The 17351-nt window shown below is 36.4% G+C and overlaps 1 protein-coding gene across 4 annotated transcripts in view; it reads left to right on the forward strand.

Moving 5' to 3' along the window:
• Window positions 1-7701: 7701 nt before the first annotated feature.
• LOC117433312 (semaphorin-6A-like) overlaps window positions 7702-17351 on the forward strand; it is a 57703-nt gene continuing 48053 nt past the window's right edge. For 2 of the 4 annotated variants that reach the window (XM_034903357.2, XM_034903371.2), the window contains exon 1: window positions 7702-8211. The gene's annotated coding sequence lies outside the window, so the exon portion shown is untranslated. The remainder of the gene's footprint in view (window positions 8212-17351) is intronic. The other 2 variants (XM_034903364.2, XM_034903375.2) reach the window with 1 other exon arrangement.

Here is a 17351-nt window from a genome sequence, read left to right on the forward strand (position 1 = left end):
TCGCAACCCAGTATAAACATTTTTGTAAAATTACTTTTCCACTTACTTAAAAGATGCGCTATTACGCTATTAAATACGCTATTAATTGTATTCATTGCTGTGGTTTAAATGTACAGTTTCTTTAGGGATGGGGTAAAAGCCATAACGAGATGGAACGACACTTTATTTAATTCAATTGCATTAAAAACCAACAGAGAAAGTTACACACATGTGACGGGAATATTTTAGAAGTGAGAAGCGATTAATACTGCACTGTCATTAACCTGTTCCGGCCCAGAACTGTTTTTTTTTCATCAGCAGTACCTAATGATGATCTCTCATGGGTGATCATCTTTTTCCAGCTTTGGCTGATTACTGATATTTTCCCTGCTTGAGACTTGCTTGGAACCTTGACATAGGCAACACATTTTTGGATCTCCTAGGCATTATATATGCAGCTTAGGGGTCTATTATGGGTATCAAGCAGAATAAGCCGTTCATCTGCTTCTAGGGGCCATTTTACTGGTTCTCTCTGGGAAAGGTTGTGACGAATTAGTCTTGAGAACACTTTGGCTAGGTCATCTTCTCGGAGTCCGTGGCCATGAAGTGTAGCTACTGAATAGGATTGACTACACTAGGATGAACTAAAAGTCGTCTACCAAGCACATACAAAAGCTGTCCAAATCTTTCTTTCAGTTTTTGCTTTAGAGTAGATGTGCGGCAGCTCATCAAGATCATGATCTTGGCTTATCTCTTTCAAATCTTCCAACAGCTATCAGCAGATAGACATCCTGATCTTTGACCTCTCTATGCTCAAATAACCAAAAAAAGGTGTTAACTTGTGATTCTAACTTTTCCTTCTCTACATCATCTGCGGTCGGTTGCTTGGGATCATAAACACAGGTAAAGTTTAGGTAACATATTTTGTGGTAGTAAAGGTCAAGTGTGAATATGTCATAGGATGCTTCACTAAGCAAAACATTCAAGCGTTTGGCTGCAGCATGATATTTATTCGCCTCATCATTCAGTGCACTTGAGTTTTAAGTTTCTTGAAAGCATGTTCTTTTGAGCACCTCACCTGGCCACCATTATGAACCAGATCCACTTCTTCTTTGCCAGTTCTCTAAGAATCCTATGTGGGCCATGTTTTGTACCACCAGATATACCACCAGGCTCAAAAACAGATTCAGAGCCTGACTTGAGTTTGCTGGACTTAGCCTCCTTATGTTTCACCAGATTTCTGAATGTAACGGCACCCTTTGTGGACAAACACATTGCATGGTGTGGACAGTCTTAATGATGCTAACTTGAATTCAGCATATGGTTGCTCAGAGCATAAGCTCTTATCAGTAGCTAACCATCATTCAGCAAGTTCCTGGAGAGATGCAATTCCAGCTGAAGTTACTTCTGAGAGTTGATATGTTCATTGCAAAGCAGACACCTTCTTCTGTCATCCCCTCCAGTACTCACAAAGAGGTTGCCATAGCCCTAATAATAAATAAATACAGGTCTAGTTTAAATATTCATCTGTGCAATTAGTTAATTACGATAAACTGACTAACACACGAAGAACATATGAAGGTTGTGCAATGTTTCGTCTATAATCGATGCCATGGCTCAAACATGTCTGGCTTGCATTCCTTCAACAATACCAACTCCAAATCAGGCACGTATCACTTCATCCCTTGACAAAGAAAAATTGGTAATTATTGTTAGATGTAGAGCAAATATTACAAAAAAATATTGACTTTCTCAACTCCCTGTTAGATACAAAAACACATTTATGTGACAAATTTATTATTATTATTATTATTATTTATTTATTTATTTATTTATTTATTTCTTAGCAGATGCCCTTATCCAGTACAGTACAAAGTATTGCATTATAAAACATCACATTACAAGTTATCACATTATAAAATATCACATTATAAAATATCATAATACAGATAAGAGCAGTTATGAAAGTACAATAAGATCAAATTCAAGTAAGAGCAAAATAAAGAATACAGTAAATTATAAGAGCGAATTTGACTAAGAGTAGTTAAACCTTATAGTAAATATTTGCTTATATGAGTAAAGTCAAGTAAGAACACGTTGATAAATGGATGAGAATGATTTCAAATAAGAGCAATTACAAAAAATGTGAGTACGGTTACCACTGAGGGGCAAGAGTGGAGAAGGCACGGGCTCTGGAGGCAGGGAACGAAGGGGAAGGGGGGAAGGGGGGAAGGGGGGGGGGGTATAGCTAGTCTGCCAGAGCTGCAGAAATCCAATTTAAGGGATTAAATTAACTCTCAAGGGATTTTACTACATGTAATGAAAAATGAGCAAACACTGCAGATTTTAATACGGTGTGTCATATTCATGAATAAATAAAATAAATAAACAGAATAAACTAATACATAAATAAACAGATAAACAAAAAAACAAATACATATAATAAATAAAATAGAATAAATAAATACATTGAACCTCCTGGCATTAAGCCGTTTTATTTAACCACTGGACCACCAAGCCTCCTGTTACCCAAGCTTCATTGAATACCTAGCTAATTCACCTTTTTTTAACTCTCGCTCTTACGTAATTCTTAGCCAGTACCTCACCATTCTTATCTATTAGTGATGCATGGGACAGGAAGAAGCGCATGGGGACCCAGGAGCAAGCTGGTGTTCTCTAACCCCTATATTCTCATAATTCAGTCTACAACAACATCCAGTGTACCACAAACCTATCAACACAACCTCAAATGATTGCCAACGCTAAGCGCATTCAGCCATTTACAGAAGTCACCACATTTTAGAGAAACGAGTACAGTGTTCTCAGCAAGAAAGTAAAAATACAGAATCTTACAAGTGGTTTCAAACAGCACCAGATAAAAGGCTCCACATCTAAGACAGAACCTTTTTTGCTCAATTTTTTTCACTTTAAGAGTACAACAAATAGTTGAAATTTGCTTCTAGTGCATAATCAGTAAAAAAAAAAAAAAAAAATTATCTGGTTAATAACATGATATTCTCTGTTGTCACTGAATTTGTAGGCAAATGTAGTGTTCTGACCCAGTACAGTATTAACAGTATTAACGTACTGATCAGTGCCTCTTTGCACATGTTTCTATCAAGGCTGAAAAGTGTCAAGTCTGCTTCTATCAATGAACATCCCCTCAGCTGAATATCATTCACACAATTGGCATTCCCATTCTTAATTTGCAGTAGTTCAATTCATATTAACTAATTTCATGCAGGGAAAGGGCAATTAAATGTCGGTTAACATGTTTTTTGTCAGTATGTTAGTCACATAGCTGTATTATGTGTCAGCTGTATCTTTTTCGTCCCCTGTGAAGCTTCTGGGATGTTTTATTTATAAAGCAGTTTATTGCATGGAATGGGAAGTTAAAGGTGGGTCAGGTGGGTTTTTTCAACAATGTTGTGTTATCCTCACTTAGTTGTATTATGTGTATCATTTTCATACTCTGAGCCCAGTGTTCCGGGCGGTTTTATTTATACAGCTGTTTATTACACCGAATTGGGAAATTAAATGTGGATTCGGTTTTCTCAACAGTGTTATCTTATCCTCTATCCTATTTGTATTATATGTAATTTTTGTCATCTTTGCAGCTTTGGAACCAACTGTTCCGGGAGTTTTTTGGTGTTAAAAAAAAAACGGTTTTGGGTCGGAACGGGTTGATAAACTGAAATCTACTTTTTAGACATCAAAACAGTATAAAAACATCAAAACACAAACAAGCACAAGCATATAGCCATTTCCTCACATTACGTTTCTTTGAAACGAACCATACAAAATTGTTATAATATGTTACACTAAATCTTGTAATACGAATACATTAGTAATAAAACATAGTCAAGCAATCATCTCTTAAATCTATATAGTTTTAAATACTTTAATATTTTACTCTGATTAAAGATTGACCTACCAAATAAGCGTGTTGTGTTCAAGCAATTCGGCTTTTTCAAAAAAGAAATACATCATTGAAAAATTAACCGTAATGTGAGGAAATGGCCATATTTATACTGTTTTGATGTCTAAAAGTACATTTTGTTCATACCGAGAAGTTCACTAAACCATGGCAATGAATAAATTAATAGTGTAAGTAATCACCTGGACAAAATTCAATGAAATGCTGATGCATTCGCATATTGAAAAATTTGTCATGACAAGGGGAGATGAAGGGAGGTTTCAGTTCTGTGTTCAATGTTTTGTAAGCATTATGAATGCTTGTTCACCACTGCTACACCCCGTTAGACAATTGGCTTTTCCTGCATTTTTTAAACGCAAGCCTGTGAACGTGAGAGTATATCTGTTTTTTAAGCACTCGTCGACAGGACTACTGAGGCACAGACATCAGCTAGTCCTCATCAGTTTTAATTCGCCTCGGGCGAATGGGCGAGCGTTAGTTTCAAACCCTATATATAAAGGCTAGTGTCACCAGTTCAAATCCCATTTCTGCCACTGACTCACTCACTGTGTGACCCTGAGCAAGTCACTTAACCTCCTTGTGCTCCATCCTGCGGATGAGATGTTAAATCAATGTCCTATTGTAAGTGACTCTGCATAATGCACAGTTCACAGCCTACCTCTGTGAAGCGCTTTGTAATGGTGGGCCACTATGAAAGGCGCTATATAAAAAAAATAAAGATATTATATATTATTATTATTATATACAGGGCCGTAGCAAGCCATGAAAAATCACTGAGGCACTTGCCTCTTTTTAGTCCTCCACCTTCATTCTGCTTGTTATTCGCTGGAGTAGAAAGAAGTCTTAGTTAATTGGCACATTTAACTTTTTAATAAATAGCGAGTCGGCATAAAACACATTTAAAGGCAGGTACATTTGTCAGAAAAAGAAACAAAAAATAGAAACTCTATTTTTTAAATACCAATATAAAATTGAAATACAGACAGTAGCCTACTAAACACATAAATCAAACTTGGGAATGAATGTATCCACACAACCAGGGATGACATTCATTTTATTTGTGTGGCAAAGTAGCGTGTAAAAGTCCTTAAATAACTAATTATTACTATGATTTTAACTGAGCCCTGTGCCTCTGGTGCCTCATAACTGGCTACGGCCTGTGTGTGTGTGTGTGTGTGTGTGTATATATATATATATATATATATATATATATATATATATATAAATAAATGAAAGATCACTGCTGTGCCCCTCAGGATTAATTTATACTTGATCTTTTACAACACAGCTACTCTTGTCTTTATATGTCTCTAGAACTGGACAGCAAGTAATGACTGAAATGTCAGATTTCAGCGTCCAATTTTCTCTGTGGCTCATCTCAGATAAAACACACATTGTGCAACTAAGTATTGTCTGTTCGCCTGACACATGATAAAGACTAGTTTCAATACACTACAGTCCACAACCTTGGGGTCAAAGCTTAAACTCTGTCTGTCTTGTTCTGAACTCCACAAGATGGTGCATACTAAGGTCCTTACTAAGGTCATCTTGGGAATAGAACACTGCACAAGTATATATACTGGGACCCTGGCTGCAGTTTGTGATGAGTGATGTCATGAATCAAAAAGCCATAGAGCATATCAAACATCTGATTACAACTTCCCTTCATTCCTCTGCTTACTGTCTGTAGACATTATATTACATCACAAAATCACCATACAGCTTGGCACAGTTCTGCACAATTCGTAGTGTTTGATCAATAACATCCCTAGGTATTTTGGAGATGTGGCATAAGGAATATTGTTAGGAAGGGATTTTTTTGCTTATAATAAACAGACAAATTCTTTAACCCAACCCATGCTCATTAATGCACAACAGAAAACACTGATCTGTATTTACTGCACAAACAATGGCAATTCTTACATCAGATAATCAAACACCACCCACTTGTTCTAAGTTGGATGCGAGAGTTTTTACCACTGCACAAGCACAACCGCTGCAATACATGGTCATCCTCATGCAAGTGACAGATATTGCTTGTATTTTACAGTGAGCAAAGTTTTCCACACATTTTACTAAATAGGCCCTAATTCCTTGGCTTTCGTTCACATTTCTGTGGCTGCACTGGAAATACTACAATGTTATATTTTTACAGTACAGCTGGTCTCTGTTCCTGTTTTCAAAACCTTACACTTGTTAGTTCTAAAACAAACTAAAAAAAACTGTTATAAAACTAGTAAACGGCATTGTGCATCATATTATCAGATGTTCTTTGAATTGGGCTGAGAAACACAAATTGATGTTTATTAAAGTTATTTTTTTATAACAAAAACAGCTCAAATTGTTCTATTGATTTAATGATATATTGGGGAAATAACCATATCAATTAGAATAAGTAGTAATGTATCTCTAGTTTACAACTAATTCTAAGTATTATGAAGCAGTAGAAATCTTGCTTTTGTGGATAAACAACAACAACAAAAAAATCTCTCTTTGAGGAGTTAAATTTGCTGGGTCGATTAAAACACAAATAAACAGAAAAGATGTATTCTGTAAAATTATACATTTAAAATTTCAATTCTTTCAAAGTTAAGAAAACATGGTGCTCTGGGCAAATAAACTATGCTCTGCATGTTTCTGATAGAATGTTTTTTTGTTTTGTTTTGTTTTTTATCAAGCATACGTGCTTTTTAATTATATTCATTTTAGAGGGCTTATTTAAAAGCAGTATTATCAGCCAGACGGAAAGCACTCATAGGCGCTCGAGCGCCCCTTTTAACTGTAGAACTGTCTACAGTTAAAATACGCTTTATCCCACGGTTAATACGTTTGTATTAATAAGTAAATAACATTTTATACCGGTAACTAGTATGAGTTTTCAACAGAAACAGCACCCCCTTTATAATATAAAACTATTATTTGTCATTATGCTTACTCAGAAAGCTAGAGCAAAATTCTTAGCATGCCAGTATCCTAAATCAACTTGCTTTCTGGTCTGATATATTGCCAGTTACGTTTTCCCTGAAGTCCTGTGCGTGCGATTATTCAGCACACAGAACCAGGTGCAACACTGACCGGGGAGGAGATGAAAACGGAAGGGCATAAATGAGCCGTGGTCAACAGAACACCTGAACTCGTAATAGCAACAACTTAACAGGATTTTCTGTTCTGTTCCCTCCCTGAACTGATTGGCTGTGGATCAGAGAGAGGGACGTTTCTAAAATGTGAACAGGCACGTGAAACACGGTGGAGTCGGGATTTTCCGTGGACAGCTAATTGAACTGAACACATAACCGAGGAGTAAAAAAGAGTGCTCTGAATTATGTTTGTAAACACATTCACTATAATGAGAGGGTGTGGGGCCCCCTTTTTCAGTATGGTACAGTAGTTAGTAGGTCAGCAGTACTTTTGAAAACACCTTAAGATGAATTCGTCAACGTTGTACTATTATAACCAAAACAAAGAAACAACATGTAAGTGAATTACAATTCCCAACACGCGATTATAATAATAACAAGTGGTTGACATAACAAGTGGTAAATTAAACTGAAAGATTGATTTTGAAGCATGCTGCTGGTTTACAGTTTACGTGGAGTACATGTTCAACATAGTGTACACAATGGAATGTGGAATGGGAAAATTAGTACAAATAAATAAATAAATAAAACAGACTGCTTTATAAGTGGTTGGTTTTGCAGGGATTTATGCGGAGTGACCTTAGGAGTGTGTGCTGCCGTTATCGTGTATCTTCACTGCAGGGATCCACATCCATACTGAGCGCTCCAGTCCAGAACTTAGCTCCACCTCTTGTGAAGTAGATAGCGAGTGACAGCTGGAGTTTGTAGGCTGGGATCAGCGCACACACTAGTAAGAAAGCTTCATCTCCAAATAGGATGACTCGGAGCTTTTGTGGGGAGCACTGTTTCAGCCTGCTGTGAATGTACAGGGTTCGGGACACTACATGGTCAGTGGTTGGAGGCCAGATTATACTCATTCAGTTACCTCAAAGGATTTAAACATCGGTCTCTGTGAAAGTGGATTTCTACTGGATTTTGCCGTTTGAAGAACAAAAGTTGGTTTTAAGCTCACGGGGCTTTATGATAAAAAGGCGTGTGTTCTTCGTATATTTTTCACAACATTTTTTTTTTTTTTTTTAAAAACACCCATGTAGTTAAACCGAGAAAACAGTTAAACACTTATTGGAACTGCTCAAAGACAACCTCTTAAATGGATTACTAACGGGACGATACTGCAGCTAGTTCTACCCCTGCCTGCTGCCTTTTCAGGAGCAGAAGGTAGGGTATTTTATGTTTTTATTTATCTATTTTCAATAAAAACGAATGTCGTTTTTATTTATTTATTTGTTTACGTTGATTTAAATAGTTTGGTTGGGCTTTATTTATTTATGTATGTGTTATTCCGCTGCATCTGACTCATAATTGCTAGTATTATTAAAATGTAATATAGGCTACTGGCTGCATGGCTTACCTCATGTCCATTATAACAATGACTTTTAGGGAGTGCGCCGTGTGCTGTTTCTGTGCAACCAGTATCAATATAAAAAAAGATATTTTTTTCCCACAATAATATATATATATATATATATATATATATATATATATATATATATATATATATATATATATATATATATAAAGAAATAAATTCATAAACAGCCACTGATATCTTGAGTAATCCAACCTATGTATTTTGGTTTCGTTTTTATTATACACGTCTGTTCTGAAAAAAAAAAAAAAAATCATGCAGTATGTTTTCAAAAAGCAGACATGTAAAATAACTGTACAATAAATAAGTAATTTAAAGTGCTGGCACAGATTCAAGTAAGCTGTCTTGGAATACTGAAATAGAACAGTGCGTGTTTTATTGAATAGTGCCTACATTACAGAACTAGCACAGTAGCCGACTCTACGGTATGTTAAATATTAAAAACAACTATGCGATGTAACTTGAACACAAAGAAACGCCTTTACAGAGTAGTTATTTTTTAACTTCATAGTGACCTACGTCGTCACCTGTTTTCCTGCGATGGTATTTAGAGTGGTCCGTCTTTGTTAGTTGTGCCTTGGATTGTAAATTGTAATGGGTGGTCATTCCCCGGCCGGTACTAAGTGGAAAGCACTTTTCCCCCAAAGTAAACCTGCATTATGTGCACCGGCTGTGAATGCAGACGTGAGATTGAGAACGCGAGGCTGAGTGTTTTTTTCTTCTTCGCGCGGAGTATACTGTTAATCCATTCAGAAGTGAAACAATAACACTGACGATGTGTCCTATAAGTCATACTGTAGCCTTCTTTCTGTTAAGATCTGTATATATATATATATATATATATATATATATATATATATATATATATATATATATATATATATATATATACTAACTGAGCATTGCCCTATCACTTTTTGGTCCATTTTATTTATTAGGTAAATATGTATTGACTAAACATCTTTCACAGCAGCTTATATATGTTTTTTTTTTTCTCAACAAAATCAATGAGTGTAGTATAATGTGGCAACCATAGTTTACACATGTGAGCAGCTCATGAATAGGCTGCCAGAAGTTCGGAATCTACCAATTCTATCCTGTAAACGCGTTCAGCACAAAATCTAGCGATTGTGTGTAATCTTATTTTCTCATAATCGGCATAAAATTAGTTGCCTACTTCTTACGTGTAGATGAAATGTGATATTAATATATACGGACCACGTGATGCCATGTATTTGGGGTTTCTGAATAGTAGGGTTGTTCCAGCTTTAGCATTTAAGGTGACACTTTGTTACATGTAGATGGGGTAACGATATCAACCTTTTATCAAGGAGGTTATTATTTACTGCCAGCTGCATAAAGATTTAAATTGACAATATTGGTAATTTAAACGGAGAATTGAGATATGTTCGCAGAAGTGGGTGGAACAGACGAGGTATGAGGTCTGTGGTCTATTGAATAGACAAACGGCTGCCCTTCTCGTGACAAAGGAAAGACAATAATTGATGTTGTGTGTCCAAATCTAGTAGGAATTGCTTGTGCTGAAAATGGCAAATAGCAGTAAGCTAGTTTTTATGCCTGTTTGTAAAGAAGAGGCGAAATTAGCCCCTTTTGTTATAGCATAGCATTTAAGAACGGAAGGTGTAAAATGAAGGAGCCCCCCGGGGTAGAGCAGAACTAACGACAGCACACAAGAGTCTGAATTAAATTGACCTCTCCTAACGCCTCTTCGGTAAAATTAAACCGAGCCAACCAAATAAACACATTACACATCGCAAGTCAATGACACCATTTCAGGAAACTAACTTCTGCACGAAATCTTAATGTAAAGAAGTATACAGATACATATTTTTTTCTCAATCAATATTATGATGTTAATACAGTGCAGATCATTAACTATAAGACAGACTTGTAATGGAGATGTTAATATGCAGATTTTATTAAAGTAATTATCATATATGATTTTATTGTCCAGAATGTCACAGTAAGGGTTTCAGATCTTTATTGTATTTACCAACGGCACTCACTGTGGTTGTGTGTTGTACACACACACCTTTCATTACTGAAGTGAGTGACTCCCGGTTTAAAAAAAAACACTGAATTCGGACCATCATTACTTCACGATCGTGAGGTGTTGTGTGACAACACAGAGGCTGTGTTTTTGTTTATTGTTTTTGAAGAAAGTACTGTACGTAATCGATCGAGAGCTCGTCAAGCACAGCTATGCTCTTTTCTGCAAAACCAGTGGAGACGCCGTTTTGCTTTTTCTGCACTGCTAAATACAGTGGCAACGATCTGCAGGACCATGATGGTAGATCAAAACATTTGGGCGATCTTCCAACCAGAAGGCTCGTGGGGAACGACTTGAGTGGTTTCCAAATGACTGAATTAAAAATGTATGCATGTCTAAATGCATGTCTGGAGTGCCAAAACACACAGATGAGACGTTCGGTATCGGTGGAAAAACGAGTTGAGGTCTCACTGTGGCGTTTGGGGATACGAATTGACCCATATTGTTTTATTTAGTTGCAAACCCAAATATATATATATTTTCTTACAAGAAAATATTAATATAATAAAAAAACGTATATTCTATGTATGCACTATTTACCATTGTTATGAATTTACTATTTATTAGTATTACAAAATCAACTTGGCTCATCAGGCATATATATATATATATATATATATATATATATATATATATATATATATATATAATATATATATTATTTCTTTAGCCATGTTTATCACACGGAAATGTCTGATACACAATGACATCATTAGTTGCAGAAATCCACTGAGCACCAACTGCGGTTGTGTTAGTGTGGTTGTAATACACACACACAGTTAGTGCACATTAACCGAACTGAATAAACAACCACACTCGATACTTGCTCTGAAAAGAATTAACTAGTGCGGTTGTCGCTGCCCTTTGTAACCGAACTGTGTGTGTATACAAACCGTATTAAGAGCAAAAGGTGAACTCACAACCTGCATTCAGCCTGTGTGTGCACGTAGGGCACTTGCACACCTAGTTCACTTGCAAGTGATTCGAATCGTAGTTCACTTAAAGTTTGCTTCAATTCGTTTCACACCAGAAAAATTCAAGCAAACTTGAGTTTCTTTTAAAGTGAATTCCGATTTGCTTGTTCGGTTCACGTGCAGCTTCATCCAGACCAGAGTTCTATTGGTTTCACATTGCGCTTTCCAAACACACTGGGCTCTCTTGCTGATGATGGTGCTCAACATGGAACCTTTTACTTGATGTGGTTGTTGTCCGTGTTTTTTTGTTTTATTTAATGCTAACAGCACCAAATCATTGCCGAAGAAACAACACGCCGAAAGAGCGTCAAGTATTTGTCAGAAAACACTTTTCTTTTGGAGGAAATGCCAGAGGCAGTCATGATTATGAAAAAAATCGACATTGTACATTCAACCAACTTCAATTTGGCTGTTATTAATAATAATAATAATAATAATAATAATAATAATAATAATAATAATAATAATAATAATAATAATAATAGCTTGTTGTAAATGTCGTACACTTGACAGTGTGGTGAGATACAGATGCAACAAGAGATGGCTTTCTAAAATCAGGTGCAGCAGCATAAATGCAACAGTGACTAATGTCTGTACAGACAGTGGCCTACCACTTTGTGCTGGCACAATGTTTTCCCTGCGAGAGTATATGGCACAATTATAATAAAGCCAGATGTAATACATGTGCTAAATCATTATTCAATTGTCATTTCATACTTTTCTTTGCTTGTGACAGTTTTGCTATGCTTAAAGAACACGCTTGCTGCAATAGTAATTCAATCTCAAACACTATTAGCGTAATTTCATTGAATAGCCCAGGGTTCTGCCAGTTAGTAAATCAGTCCCATAGTATTTTTCAGTTTGTGAAGTGCTGGTGTGTACATGTGACATTATGGTGTTCTTGCCTAGTTGTATGTGTGTGTTTTTTGACAAGCCCTGCGTTGCATATGTGCCACAAGGTGAGGCACTTTTTTTGGTGCTTGCTGAAGTACGTCCCTTCAACGACTTGCTTCGCTGTTTGGAGCCGTTAGTTTCCAAGTGAACTGGAATATGTTTTGTTTTAAAGTTGAAACGGAGCAAAGTGGCAAATGTACCGAGTCCACTTCCAATTCACAAGGCCTCGTACACACACAGCCTAAATGCAGTTTAACTACACACACAGTTCAGCTGCAAAAGGCAGCGACAACCGCACTAGTTAATCCTGTTCAGAACAAGTAGTGAGTTCTGTTATTCAGTTTGGTTAGTTAATGTGCAGCAGCTGTGTGTGTGTGTGTGTGTGTGTGTGTGTGTGTGTGTGTTTATTAAAAGTGCACTAAAACAACCGCAGTAGGTGCTTGGTGGATTTCTGCGCAAGTAATCACTTCCATGTGATAAACATGACTAAAAAAATATATATATATATATATATATAATGTGTGTGTGTGTACAACAAACAACCACAGCGAGTGCAGGTTGTTAATATGGTTGTCACGCTAACCACAGTGTGTGTGTGTACAAGGCCTTGGTTTGATGCGCATTCTGGTGCGATCACGTGGTTCTCAGAGGTTTCACCTATTACTCCAAGCAAACCGAACCGCACTTCAATCCACATTAAAGGGTCAAACGAACTAGGGTCTAGGTTACCCAGTTCATTAAAGCTGAATGCTGGGTCATTGTTCCTAGAACCCTGCTGGGTATTGCCTTATTAATAAACTGGAGTATTGGGAGAGAGAAACAGTTCAGATTCCAGGATACTATCCTTTGAAATCACATTCAGCGGGCCAGGGCCAGGTAGATGAACAGATGTTCTAAATATTCAAGTGTAAGCCCAAGTGCACTAAGAGATGGATTTGGTGTGAGCGCCTCTGTGCGCATCCTGAGTTATGGCCTTGGTAGACTCTGTCACTGGGATCTTCATCTATTAATCATGGAGGCTGCTTTCTTATTCAGTTGCCATAGTTTCAAAGCCGCAGATAGTGTTGGGGTGCCTTGGGAATGGCTGGATATATAGTAGGGCAGTGCACTTAGTAGTCATTTTGACTGCAGATTTGCTCTGAAAATAATAAAAGCTTCCATTATCTTGTTTTAGAATATATAAAAAAAATGTACGTCTCTCTGGAGCTTGTTATGTGAAGTTCCATCTGATGTTTGCGTTAGTTTGCCTTACTGTGGGTTTTGCTAGTAATTTACAGTTCAAAGACTGATGCCTTCTGTATCATTAAAACAAATGAAGAATGGCTGGCAGAGGGGTACATTTAAACAGTGTTTTGTTGTTGTTTTTTGATAAATGTGTTTGTTTTCGTTTTTTATAACTGTTGTCCAGCTGTTCTCTGTTTTGCACAGAAAAATCTGATAACTGCCCATTAAAGCCTAAAATAAACAAGACTATTCAATAAGCACTTTATTTGAACCAAACAGAGGATTATTATTTATTTAAACTACCATTTTTTTGTGTTGAGGAAATGTGATTTAGTACACTGTTAATAAGTCCATTGTAAGTCTTTCTTTAGATTTTTTTTTACAGACTTCACTGTGTAGACTTAGATGTTCCCAACTGATTAAAGGATGTGTAAGGTACAAAGCACACTCATTTAGTGCCTGAAGCCCACTTTGACCGGTTCCTCGTTTATTCCTTATGGAGGAGTTTTGCACTTCAAGTGTCAAAGCAGTTTTTAGTCATGCATTTACAGTACATCTATCCCATAGGCTGCACTTATCACCTACAACATTTTTAACTAAGTAAAGAAAACATGTGTTAGCTAATCCTACATTCTGGTAACCCAATGACCTTTGATGGCATAAGGAAATGCCTATTTCCAACATTTCACTTTTATACTTTGCTAAATGACTATTGATATACATATATATGAATTCTCAAAGGGGTTACTTACACAAATTCAGTGATCTTTTATTCTTTGGACATCTGTAAAACAGTGATTAGGCTCAGGTATCAGGGAAGGCACACCACTGATAATGTGGCATTGAAAACCACACGCAGTTGTGCTAAACCATGGACCGGATAGCCTCTGCTCAAGTTTAAAAACTAGTCAGTAACATTATGATGTTGGTAAACTATGATGATGTTGGTAAAATGGCTGAACAGTTTTCTATTGAGCTGTGTCTTCAAACGCTTTCCACTGTTAGATTTGCAATACAATTTCAGAATGTGCTTGTAGGTGGTCTGTTCCTTGTACGTTGCATCTGATAAAGCTGCCTGGGTGAGTGGTTGTGGCAGTGATTTATTGTTAAGACCAGAGACAGAAGCTACAAAGAAAATTATAGTTTTATGCTTCTGTCTCGCAGTGATTTTGATGCCATGCTTTGATAAAAAAATAAAAAAATAAATTTAAAAAAAACATAATTCCTCTAAATGACATGGTTTGTGTCCAGGCCTAAGGGATTTTAAGGACCTGTGGAGGCTGCATTGTTGTGGGATTATTAATATTGAACTACAACGTTGGTCTGATCTTCAAAGATTGTATATACAGATTCTTTGTTACTTAAAAAAGAGTGTTGAGTTTTTGTTATTGAATTGATTTTTTAAACTTTGACAAGATAACCCTATGATTCTGTATTTTTTCTTTTCATTGTCTGTCTGAATGCAGCTCCAGTTTGATAGAATAACGCAAGCCCATTCAAGCCTGTAAATGCTGTTGGGTTTAAATCCAGACAAGATGACACAGGTGCTGTGATCCTTTCCGATATGTGACCTTTTCCAGAAATAATGTTCTGCTACATTCAAAAGGGAGATGCTGGACTTTTTCATGCAGCAATCTTACACCGTTTTTGCTTTAAACTGATGTGATCTTACCAGAGTACACTGGGATCTCTGTGAAAACATTGCCAGGTGCAGTCTGAGATTACTGGAAATAAATAGCTTGAATTTAGTTTGTAAAATGGGTAGCGTGTCTTTAATTTGACAAGAAAGGACTATTTGAAAATTGATACTGGAAGTGGGCAAAGCTGCTTCTCTTGTGCTAGGGGAGATTACTCTTTTTTATCTGAAAGGTGTTTCCTTTTGAACTCTGATTAAAGGAAATTGAACATGCTGAATGGTGCCCTTTTCAAAGATGAATTTTCAGGGTTGGGTTCCTCTTTTTCATGTCTCTTGTCCGACTTCAATTTTATTTTATATGATTTATTTATTTATTTTTAATTATTTTTTTTTCCCAGGGATAAAAAATGTATTTCATTCATGAGAAAGAAATACTGTGCAGAAAAAGCTGGATTATTAGTACGAACGAATGTGTGTTACAAATTATATGACAAGATTTTTCCATGAAGCAAAGTCCAATGCTGCTCATTATTTTCTTTTTGCATCTAAGTTTTTTGTTGTTGTGGTGTTTCACTTGCTTTATATTTTTGGGCTGAACTAAATAGTCATTTCATAAACCGCAAATACATATTGTAATGTATTTTCTGCAGAACCATCTACTACAACAAATTAGGCATTGTATTTGACTCTGTTGATTTTCATAATTTCTTTTTTGACCTTGTCAGAAAATAATATATTGCAAAAACACAGGTTATACTGTGTTAATTAGCTAAATTGTTTCCATGTGCTTTACAGAATAAGTCCAGAAAGGCCTGCTACAAGGCCCACAGTGTTTCAGCAGCTTCAGGTTGTTGTTCTAGTATAGAAAGACTGACTAAAAAAAACATTGAACAGTCTAAAAGGCCATACAGAATTATTTTCTTCCACACATGGTGCTAAGATCATCCCTGAAGCAGTTATACTACAAGGGCATACATAGTATTAACATACAGACAGAATGTGTTATAAAGTTTCAAAAAATTCAGTGGTAAGACTAGTATTAATCTTTTGTTAACATGTCTTTGTCAGTAATTGTAGCTTTCATACTTGTGGTTTATTAGACTGCCCTCTATTGTTTGTTTCAGTTAATGCAGCTCAGTTAGTGCCAGTTGTACAATACATCTAAAATTAGTTTTAAATATTACCAGTAAAAATGTAAACCAAAGAATTCCATGGGCCGGTGGTGTCTCTTGTATAGTAATTATTAATGTTTTATTTTGATTGCCATTTATCAGTTTTAACATTAAGTAATGCATGCGACTTCCCTGTAGGGTTTCAATAATCTGAGGCCTGGGACTAGATTCTCTTTAGTGTTCAATGTTTAAACACTTCTTATCTTAAACAAACAAGGTATAAAGTAACTGCTTGAGTTTATTGTTCATACAGTTACAGCTTAACAGTGTTGTGACACCACGTTGTCCTGGGGTGATTCGACTGTAAAAGTAAACAGGTAAAATGTAAAGCACAGCTCTTATTACCTTGTTTTCTGTAGAACCAAGTGTGTCTAAATATCTTGACATTCTGTTAACAAAATTCTCAATGGCATAACCACATGGAATTCATCTTTCTATGTGCTGTTTCGTTAACGGTACAGCTAATGCCACTTAACAAGGTAGTTAAGACACCTGCTAGCAAATGATTGATTATTATTGGTAGCTTACCACCTTGAAGTAAATAAAAAAGCTAACTTGCTGAAACGTTAAAAGTGCATCGGAAGGAGTAGTTTTCAGGGGGATTAATTACACACATTCAGTACAGTAACTCATAAATCTTTGTGTGGCACAAGCACTCATTGTGCACCGCAAATAACACAGCTTCATTTAGGCGGTTTGAGCCCAGCAGAAGGCTGTCAAATCCACATTATAAATGATGATGTCGTTTTTCATATGGTAATGGTCGTATGTGAACGAGTTCTCCGAACAGAGTTTGTTTAATCTGATCGAAGTTGTCACTCACTGGGTGCTGCGGTATGGAATGTGACAGCGTTTTGTATTTAAGTGCTTTAATTGTGTTCTCCACCCTCGCATGGAGTGCAGGGCTCATTAAAGGAACCATAGCATGATTCACTTGCATTGTCAGTGCTGTAAAATC

Source organism: Acipenser ruthenus, chromosome 2, assembly GCF_902713425.1.
Source record: "Acipenser ruthenus chromosome 2, fAciRut3.2 maternal haplotype, whole genome shotgun sequence".
NCBI classification, from domain to species: Eukaryota; Metazoa; Chordata; class Actinopteri; order Acipenseriformes; family Acipenseridae; genus Acipenser; species Acipenser ruthenus.